The 11,079-nt window shown below is 35.1% G+C and overlaps 1 non-coding gene across 1 annotated transcript; it reads left to right on the top strand.

Moving 5' to 3' along the window:
* The first annotated feature begins 1,097 nt into the window (after nucleotides 1-1,097).
* Nucleotides 1,098-1,169, top strand: TRNAI-UAU (transfer RNA isoleucine (anticodon UAU)). The gene has a single exon. It is a non-coding gene; the product is annotated as a tRNA-Ile (tRNA).
* Nucleotides 1,170-11,079: the final 9,910 nt, after the last annotated feature.

Here is an 11,079-nt window from a genome sequence, read left to right as displayed (position 1 = left end):
CACCCTTGTAAGATCACTGGGCTAGTTCAAGAATTTGTCCACCAAAAAGAGCTCCTAAAAGCTGGCCACTTTTACTATGTACAAAACATGCATTGATATATAGACCATTTTAGTCGCTGGAATGAGTGATGAATGCCAGTTTAAAGGTAACTTGCAATCTCCACCTCATTATTTGAATTTTAGATATTCTTTGGAGAAAATATCGAAGTATTATTACCTCTAATAAAGGTGTTGGAGAATTGACATTCAACCTCAGAAACTTCACTTGTAAAATATTTTCATTATTTCCCTTACGTAAGTTATCCATATGATATCAAATTTCAGGATATGTATTGTAATATACCCAAATTTCCACTTTGCAGATGGCTCAAATTTAACACATTCGTTGATTCAACAGTTTATGGAAGGTACTAATTTTTACTGGGACATTTTTGCAAAAGGAGCAAGAGTAGTTGTTAGAAAGGAAAAATCAGGGTTTCGTTTTGGCCAAGATGAATCCCCTACTTGGCTGAATCATAAATGAAAGCTTATGAATCTTGGGGAGACTATTTCTTATTTGGGCAGGTCCTTCAATAAATAGTGTTTCAGTTGTAGTTTTTCAGTGTTTGATTGTTGGAGATGGATAATAGCCAAGTTTTAAAAAAGAAAAGTTCAAGCTTGGAGTAATATTGACCTACTGCCTTCCAAGAAGATTGCAATTGTTGATAAATTTCTAGCTGCAGGTCACATTGGTTTCTGTGTCTTTTTCTTTTTTTTCTTTTCAAGTAGCCTATAAAATGCTGGAATAGGTACTCCAAAACTTTTATTGGGCAAGCAAGGTGGGGTAAAATGGATTGATATGGTGTCTTTGATTTTTTTGTAATTGCACTTTCCATATATTTCACTTGCTTATTGGCTTCCACATTCCCACTTCTATTGGCATTCCTTTGCACCTCTTAGTGCAATTGCTAGTTTTAAAATCAATGCCTATATATGCAATTTCACATTCCCACTTTTATCGGCGTTCCTTTGCACTTCTCAATGCAATTGCTAGTTTTAAAATCAATGCCTATATATGCAATTTCAAGGACTACCATAATTCTCACATAATTCTTTAAAGGGTTCTAGCTCAATGGTAGAGCACCTGCTTTATAAGCAGGAGGTTGGTGGTTCGATTCCATTGTGTCCTAATATGAATTAATCAATGATATTGTAGTTTATTTTTAATTAAATACTTTTAATATTGGTTTATTTCAATGGTGAGATATTTTTCTAGATTCATTATTTTATATTGTCTCTAAAGAGACAAAAGTGATCATGTATTATCTTTGAATGTAATTTTTTATTGTCTCTCGAGAGACAATAGTTAAGATCAAAGACATTGTCTTTTTAAAGACAATATGTCTTTAATTCCAACTATTGTCTCTAGAGAGACAAAAATGCTTGTGTTATATATTGTCTTTATAGAGACAATATTTTAAGACAATTTAATTTGAGACACCCGCTTAAAGACAATATTTAAGACAATAGACAAGTTTTCTTTTGTCTCAAGTTAAGACAATTTACCCAAATATTGTCTTAAAACCCCCCTTTGTGTTGTAGTGATTATAAATTAAATATAACCCTTCTATATTTTTTAAAATTAATTAATTATAAATTATAATTCAGTTATTAAATTAGTAATCAGGACAATTATCAGTGGCTACTATTCACAAATGCAGGTTGGCTCATTATTATTATTCAATGAAAACCACGCTGCCTAGAATTACCATATTGGTAGTTCTTAAGGGGTTAGGCTTTCACTCCTCCCACATGCCTCTAATTCTTGGGCTGTTAACATGTTTCTTTATGTCCAACCAAAACAAACTCTTAACCAAGAATAAGCAATTTTAAGACATACATGAGGCACATTATAACTTAAGTATATTTATTTATTTGGCATTTTATTTTAATTAATTTAATTATTTATAAAATAATAATAAAATGTATTTTTATATATATATATATATATATATATATGTATGATGTCCACAAGGTGATCAAGTGCTATGTTACTCGTTCAATTCCCCGTGCGATTGAGGTGATATATTAGACATGATAAAATATGTAGACTTGCCAAGCTTACAAAATAATAATAATAATAATTGAATAATATGTTATTAAAATAAAATAATTTGATTAAAGATCCTAAATTATCAATATACAATAATACTTTACAGCAATCAATTTTTATTTTATGAAATCATTATTATTATTATTTTAATTTGCTACTTTAACATTATATAAAAAACTTAATTTTAATTTTAGAATAGCATATTGTAACATTATAATTTTTTTTTTAAGTTCGGTTGGTGAGACATGTCCAAGGGATTGAACATCTGATAACTTGGATACACAAGGGCTTGCCAACATGCTTTTTTCCAATTGTACTCCACAAGTGAACATTGTCATGTTATAATTTAAAAATTAAAAGATTCCTAAATTTATAAATCATCCATACATACTAATAATACATTAATAATTTTTTCAAAGTATCTTGGTTCAAGTGGCATTAATGAATTTTTCAAAGTATCTTGGTTCAAGTGATTTGGAGAACAATTTGTTTCCTCAATTGTATGGGTTCAAGTTTTCGGAAACAAGTTGTAATTGGTCTGTTTCTGGAACTTAAGAACTAGTTGTATTTGTGTCAATTATGAATTATTTGTATTGGTGTAATAGTGGCAACCCATCTTTTGAAGTTACCAATTCTCCTTAAATTCTCGTTCCAATTTTAAAAATAAAATAATAATTCTAAATCATTAATATATACTAACAATATATTGTTCAAAGAGGTAAGATCTATTGGTGGAATATATATTAACAATATATTGTTCAAAGGGGTTAGATCCATTGGTGAAAAATTAAGATATTTTCACCAGTGGACATCGTTCAATTTTCCTAAGGCCTAGCTTGTAGTCATGGGGACACTTTGAGGTAGTGGTAGAATGTGCACCAAAGCCCACCACACAATCTCCTTTTCAATATAAGGCCATTTGGCATAGAGTAGTCAGTGGCAGGGTGAAGGGGTCTTCTTAAGGCACTATGTGGTGAAAAGATCAGCAAATTGAAACCTCTTGAAGCAATGAATATGTGTTGGTGTGAAGCCATGAGTATGTGCTGGTGTATAAAAAGTGACAAATTTGAAGCCTCATGAAATTGTGAGTATGTGTTTATGTGGTGTAGTTCACGTGTGATCTTCAAAAGATTTTAATGGCTTAAAGGTCACCAATTTGAAATCTTATGAAGCCATGTGTATGTTTTAGTGTGGAGATGTCAATTGAGTTTATCTTAGGTGGTTGGGCAGAATAGTTGTTATCCTTCTCACCCAGGTTCAAGTCTAGTAAATTGACATTTTGATGCTTTAGATTAGAGTAATTTTGTTGTTCTCTTAAGTGATTCTATACAGACCTGATTTTCATAACTTAATAGTTTTAGGTCATGATTTCTCAAATTATAGATAAATTAACCAAAACAAAAAACGATATATTGATTAAATACATATTGTGAAACTTGATTAAACTTTATCATATACAAAATAATATTTTAAAAAAATCAATATATTCCTGAAATATATATTTTAAAATTTTTTTAATATATATATATATATATATATATATATATAGATAGATAGATAGATAGAAATAATTTTAATTATTATATCCATAGAGGCCTTTTATTTGATAGGAAAAAATAAAAAATATTCTTTTTAATATGAAGTTGAAAAAGTGATCTACATACACACATATTTTATCATGTGTAAAGAAAGAATCACTAAGGATAAAAAATAATAATAATAATTAAAAAAAATCAAAATATAATTTATATTTTAAAAAGAGATAAATAGAAATACAATAGAAATAAATAAAAGTAATAACAAGTGGTATCTTAAATTATTTCATAAAACTTTGTGGAAAAACTAATTCTTGATAATAGATTTATTATTATTTAATTTGAAGGCATTTTACAATATAGTCATTATATTTTTAAATAGACACTATTACATGAAAATATTATGGAAAAAAATATGGGTTATTAAAACCTAGAGTTTATAATGACCATATTGAATTGATTCTATGACTATGTTAGTTTACCCTGATTACCTTAACAATTCTCCCCTTAAATATGACTTGGTAAGATTAATTTGGTCCCAATATCTTTCTTGAAGTCCATATAAAAAGTTAGCATCTATTGGAACACATGAGTAACCAACTTTTGTATTTGCCAAATTTTTAGGATACTTTTTCTCTTACATCATTCGTCAACCATCTCACATCCTAAGATCTTAAACCCTACCCCACACCTTGAGATAGCATGCGAGTGCACTTGTCACCCTCATACCTATTTGAGTGGTCCATTCCATAATTTGATCACGCATATCTCTATATTTTACTACTTTGCAACATGTATGCTTGAATAATAGGTCTTACAACAAACCAACCTCAAGATAGCATGCACGTATATCTACCACCCTCATACATATTCAAGTGGTTCATTCCACGACTTAATCATCCATCATCTCCATGCATGAAAAGGATGACACTATGTGTTATTATGCTACAACATGTATGCCTAAATAACATGTATTTCAAAAACCTTAAGGAATACAACCTATTTATGGCTAGGCTTTACAATATGATGTTCATGCACTGATGCAACTCTCTATGACATGTTATCCCATAAAATAGGCCTCAGTACCATTAACTCCATCTACATTCTCTCATCCATGCAACTACATGATTTTTTTCTTGCTATATCTCCAACCCATGTTGAACCATAATTTGCTTGCACTCCTTAACCTCCACTTAGTAGTCATCTATTGCACTCGTATCACTTTGCTTGATCCTTTAAACATCATTTGCACCTGTGGTCTCTCTTAAGCCCAACTCACCTTCATTTAGTAGACATCCTTCTTCTCTACGAATGATTCCTACTAACTTGCAATTACTAGGCATTTCCTGGAAATCCTTCCATGATCTATATTGGTTATATTGCTCTCAATCCATATTTATGATTTCAACGTGGAAAAAATGGAGGAATCGGCTCATAGTGTTACGGATCCATTTGGGCACATCAAATCCCAACATCTAGATCAGTGTTTTAGGGCTCATCAAACCCTAATTTCAATTGCTTCATGCCCTAAACAAGTCACCCCTTTGAATGCCTCCTTCCCAGACAGTTTCATGACTTGAAGACATTTAGAAAGAGCCTCTAGAGGGACCAGTGCAGGTAAGCCCTTATGAAGGTGCGCTGCAGAGCAGCTGAGTCTATTGCCAGGGTGCTCTGTAGAGAACTTAGGCTTCCTTTCACCTGCGTTGGGCGAGAATGAGCGAAATTCACATAGGGTTTATGGAAAATTCTTATCTTTTGGAGTCATCTAGAAGGTTCCCTCACTTATCAACTCCTATGAACTCGAAAATGGATGAGGAATGAGTTAAGGTGCATCCTATCCTCTCATCCCTTCCTCCATGGAACTAATTCCAAGTATGGAAGGCCATTCAATGCCACCATTTATGACAAAACCTCCTTCATCTTCCCATAAATTGACCACTCATCTAAGTGATCAGGGGCTGGATTATGTTGAATTTTAAGGAGATAATGCTGCTATGAGATTTGGCTTTGAAGCAAGTATTGTAATGCTACAAATTTGTCATGCTTTTTATGTGATGTGGATGGGATCCAAGATGGAGGAATGGCTTTGAATCAGACACCAATGGTTGTAATTCCTTCTTCTATCTAATAAAGTGTTTGAACCTTTTTCCCATATGTTTCATAATGCTTATATGTGTGAATTGTATCTGATTCCTTTCACTTATATTCAATAGATCGTATGATTTGATCGGTTCTTTGTTTTTTGTTGTGTTTACAAGGTACTTCTCAAGCGGATTAAGTACAGGAAGGAGCAACAGGATCGATACAAGGGAGATGAGAGGAAAGTGGAACTACAAGTAGGTCTTCTATCTTCTCATCTTATCTATTGCTTATAGGAAAAGTCTAAAACGCTTTAAACTATTGTTCTAGATACAACGACTTATCTAGGGAATTAGTATTTATCTGTAGATACCAAATTCTCCAAAAAAAATTGGTGACTCCACTGGGGAAGATCCTCTTTTTTAGTAGCTTATCCACCTCCTAAGACATCCTTGTAGACCTTATTTGTGTTCATAGATTGTAATTCAACTCTTTACATTGAAAAATTGGTCAAAATTGTGTCAAATTGCCTCTTGAAATGGCTCACTGTCAGCAGTGCAGGCTTGTGAGGTACACAATGCACTGTAGAGCACCCCTGGCTTAGGGACCATGCTATGAAGCGCATTTTCTCCCACTCTGGGCTGCACTGATCCTCCTAGGATCAGTTTCCCACCTTTGGAAACTGTTTTTTCCAACTTTTCTCTGTTTGTTTGTTTGTTGATTGATCAATGAATGTTATGTCTCAAAAAATAAGTTTCTATCTCCTCATTCGAGAGGACCATCATATGGTAATATCCCGCAGTATTCAAGTCAACCTGGAATTAGAGTTTGTCAATGGCAACCAACAATGCCAGTTCAACCAAGGCTTGTGTATCCAACACAACCAATGTAAACTATGTCAACTATTCCTACTACACCTGTTGTTACTACTATAACACATTCACAAGTTCAAACTGTTGTATCTCAACCAGTACAAGCTAATCCTTCTACCTCGCAACCACAAGTTTCAGGTCAAGAAGTTCAAGTTTCTCAGGTTGTTGTACAACAACCACTTGTTTCCGGGGTTCAACAACGACCTCGGGTTAGCATACCCTTATCTGGACTGACTCAAGCTTACACTGGTATAGTTTATTCACAACCTAGCCAACCTTTCATTGATGGGAAACAACAACCATTAAATCAACAACCGTGGCAGCCTCAATTTCAATAACCCCAATTCCAGCAATTCCAACCCCAATTTGGACTTGCACTACAGGCTCAACCTGGGTTTGGTCAATATCAAGCTTACCAAGGTCCTGGTCAACAAGGCTTTGTAGGTTATGGGCAACCACAAATTCAACATGGTTATCAACAACCACCTTATGTTGGGTTTGTTCAACAGCAACCTTACCAAGGTTACCAAATGTAGATGCCCTATGTTGGTATGCAAAGACCTATTGCTCAAGAAATTCCATCATGTCCTGGGTATGATCAACCTTACTTGAATCAACAGTTGCCATTTGTAGCAAATTAAGAATTGCCAGATTTAAATCGGCTCACTAATGATCCAATCTTATATGCACCTTGGTGGCCTATAATTCCACATAAGTTACCATCTGACATTTCAAAATTTAATGGAAATCCTAGAGAAGACCCATCAAAACATGTCATGACCTTTCATTTGTGGTGTTCATCAAACTCCTTAAATGATGATTCGGTTAGACTCTGTCTTTTCCAAATAACACTTACTGGTCCGGCTGCTAAATGGTACATTGAGTTACCAAGAGATTATTTTGACAACTTTACGACTTTAGCCACTACATTTCTAACCCACTTCCAGTTACCTATCAGATACAAGACTGGAACGGAACTCCTAACCAACTTTAAACAAGCTACTGTTACCCATATATCAGATCATATTCATGAGTGGTGGCATCATCGTCGAATGGTTAAGACATATGTTCCCGATCAGTTTTTAGTTGAGTGGTTCATAAAATCCTTGTTGCCATCAATCACCAAGGATGTGGAAAAAGGTGGAGTTGTCATAGAAGAGAAAGTAATTGCTCGTGCCCAATACTTGGATTTGATTTACACACAATCTGGCACGCTCTACGATAAAATTCCTAATGCACCCCGACCAGCTTTCACTGTTCCTCCTCCTCCACAATCGAGTAAGGACTCTCATGTTGGCGATGGTGTGATCGGTTCTTCGAGCACGCAAACGACAGGAAGACCATTTGGTCAAACTCTTGCCATTACCAATCAAACTACCAATGCATCATAAAATACTCTTGCTTCCGAAATTAATGTCGTGTCATCTAACAAAGGCAAAAATCAAAAGTAACCAAGAGGCAAGAGAAAGGGGAAAAACAAAAAGAAACAAGATAATTCCCCTCAAGAGAAATCATCTAATTCCTCTACTTCGGTAAGTAAACCTCATTATCCATGTCTAATCTGTAACGATGAGTATTTTACAAGAGATTGTCCACACTGCTCAGAAGTCTCTAAAATTTTAAAGACTTCAAACACATCGGCAGTGTTGACTGACCTGTTTCCAAACCCGGAGACACATTTGGTTGCGACAGACCATGCTTCCACATCCCAAGTACTTATGTTATCCATCACAAAGCCACTGAATGAAGCTTTGGTGTCAACGAGAAACAAATATTATGGAAATCCACTATCATTGTCAAATAATCAGGCCACTGATCAACCTAATCCTTCGAATTCAAACTCATCTAAAAATATTCCACCTATTGTACCAGAATTGACAATAAAACCACCAAAGGGAGTTGTGCACAAATCGTCATTTAACCCTCGGGCCGAGCAGCTCAAAACTATAACATAGTGGAATATCTTGCTCAATCACCTTCTACTATGTCGACACTCGAGGTGTTGCAAAATTGTCCCTCCCAGACGCAGGCTTTACTGTTAGCAATTAGCGGAATAGATCCTATGGATTCTAATCTTGTGGTTTTTAACCATGCGGGACATACACCACAGTTACCAATGTAGCTAGCTTTCCTAATTCAAGTAAAAGCTCTCAATAAGAATGTTCACCGAACTATTATTGATGAGGGGGCATCTACGTGCATTATGTCAATGAGCTGCTGGAAAACACTTGGTTCACAGTCGTTGTCATGATCACCAACCATGTTAAAAGCTTTTGACAAAAGAACATATACTCCTTGTGGAATTTTGAGTAACCTAAAAATTGAACTAGGGGGCAAAACAATTACTGTTGAAATTGAGGTAGTTGATGGACCCCTCGATTACAACATTTTAATGGGAAGGCCATGGGTATATGCTATGGTTGTTGTGGTTTCCACATACTTTCGTACTATTGTATTCCCTTTTAAGGGTGGAATCACAATCATCGATCAGCTAGCCTTCTTTTCCAATAGTTCACAGGCTACGGGAAGAATTCCATTGGTACACGAACCCCCGCTGTCACTTCAAAGTGTTGGAGTAGGTCTCTTTAAAGATCTTTACCTAATGGGTAATTTTACGCTACCGTCACCATCTGATTTGGCAGAAGTGGCAATAGTAGAGACTTGCAACATGATTTCCTCCACCTCATCTGATTTAAGGAGGATTACCAAAAAGGTTGAAGTTGATAGTAATATTGAGGTGATGTCACTAAGCCCCATTGAATAAGCATAGCAATCAATTTTTCGGGGTTGTGCAGCAAACCCAAATCCACATTCAATAATTGTATGGGTAGACCATTCATTAGAATTTGGTACTTCATCGGATACCTTTTCACTTATACATTCTACAGATGAAGGAATCATCCAATCAATGATGATAGGAGAAGAACCATGGGAAGATTATCATCATCATTCCCGTCTTCCAGATAACATCTAAGATTATTCAAATGAACTAAACCACCCTTCAGTCGTTGATTTCCTTTCGAAATTAGTTTTCATAGACACAGTAGTATCTGAGCGAAACCTGTTAAATATTGAAGAAATGGTTTCTAATAATATTTGGACTAAGCCTAATATTTTAGAGAACATTCATGTCGGCAAATCTTGTTCTCCATCAGAACTCGATAGTTTCCATACTCTCTTTCGTGAATTTAGAGATATCTTTGCATGGTCTTATGAGGAGACGCTAGGCATTGACTCTAGTATTGTTGAACATGAAATCAAAATGTACCCTGATGTCAAGTCGGTTCGACAGCAGCTTCGACCTGTTCATCCAAAGAAAGCCGCTGCAATTAAAGCGAAAGTTGAAAAACTTTTGCGGGCTCGCTTCATTTACCCTGTACCTCTTACTAACTAGGTTTCCAACCTTGTTCCTGTCATGAAGAAACAAGGGACAATTCGAGTGTGCGTCGATTATAGGGATGTAAATCAGGCATGTCCGAAGGACAATTATCCTACTCCTTTTATCGACCAAATTATTGACGAATGTGCCGGATGCGAAATATTCTCATTTCTGGATGGATTTTCCAGCTACAATAAAATCAATATCCGCCCACAGGACCAATCGAAAACAACGTTAATCTGTCCATGGGGCACATTTGCCTATAGGAAACTCCCATTCGGTTTGAAAAATGTTGGGGCCACATTTCAGAGGGCAATGAATTATGTCTTCCATGACATCAAGCACATTGTTCAACCTTACCTTGACGATTTACCTACTCATTCACGAAAGCGGACTGATCACCTGCAACATTTGAGAGAAATATTTTTACAGTGTCGACACTGCAAGATATGACTCAATCCACACAAATGTGTGTTTTGTGTTGGTTCTGGTTGATTTCTCGGATTTGTAGTGTCTAGAGAGGGGATTCAACTCGATCCATTAAAGGTTCATGCAATTCTAGATTTTCCTCCACCTTCAAATCTTTTACAGTTACAGAGACTCCAAGAGAAAGCAAATTTTCTGAGGAGGTTCATTCCTAATTACGCTGAAATGGCTAAAGGTTTTACACGTCTTTTGAAAAAGGAGATACCCTTTCATTAGGATCAGGTTGCGCAAGATTCCTTTGATGCTCTTAAATATACCTTGATTAGAGCTTCATTAATGTATTCTCCAAATTACCAAAATTACTATTACCTGTATCTCGTTGCTGCAGATACAACCATTGGCATGGTTTTAGTTCAGGAAGAAAATGGGATTGAACATCCGATTTATTACTTGAGCCATAATCTCAACGATACAGAAAGTAAGTACTCTTATGTTGAAAAACTAGGTTTGGAATTTGTACAAGTTGTTCAAAGATTTCGCCATTACATCCTGTTACAAAAAACAACTATCATTTCAGATTGCAACCCTATGACATACATTTTGTCACGTCAATTGCTAGGGGTCAAATACTCAAAATGGATAGTTATTTTATAAGAATTTGATTTGGAATTCATCAAGTCCAAATCAAAGAAATCT

Source organism: Pinus tabuliformis, chromosome X, assembly GCF_031772625.1.
Source record: "Pinus tabuliformis cultivar Carrire ecotype Pingquan chromosome X, CPIR1, whole genome shotgun sequence".
NCBI lineage: Eukaryota > Viridiplantae > Streptophyta > Pinopsida > Pinales > Pinaceae > Pinus > Pinus tabuliformis.
This window is presented reverse-complemented; position numbering and strand designations above follow the sequence as displayed.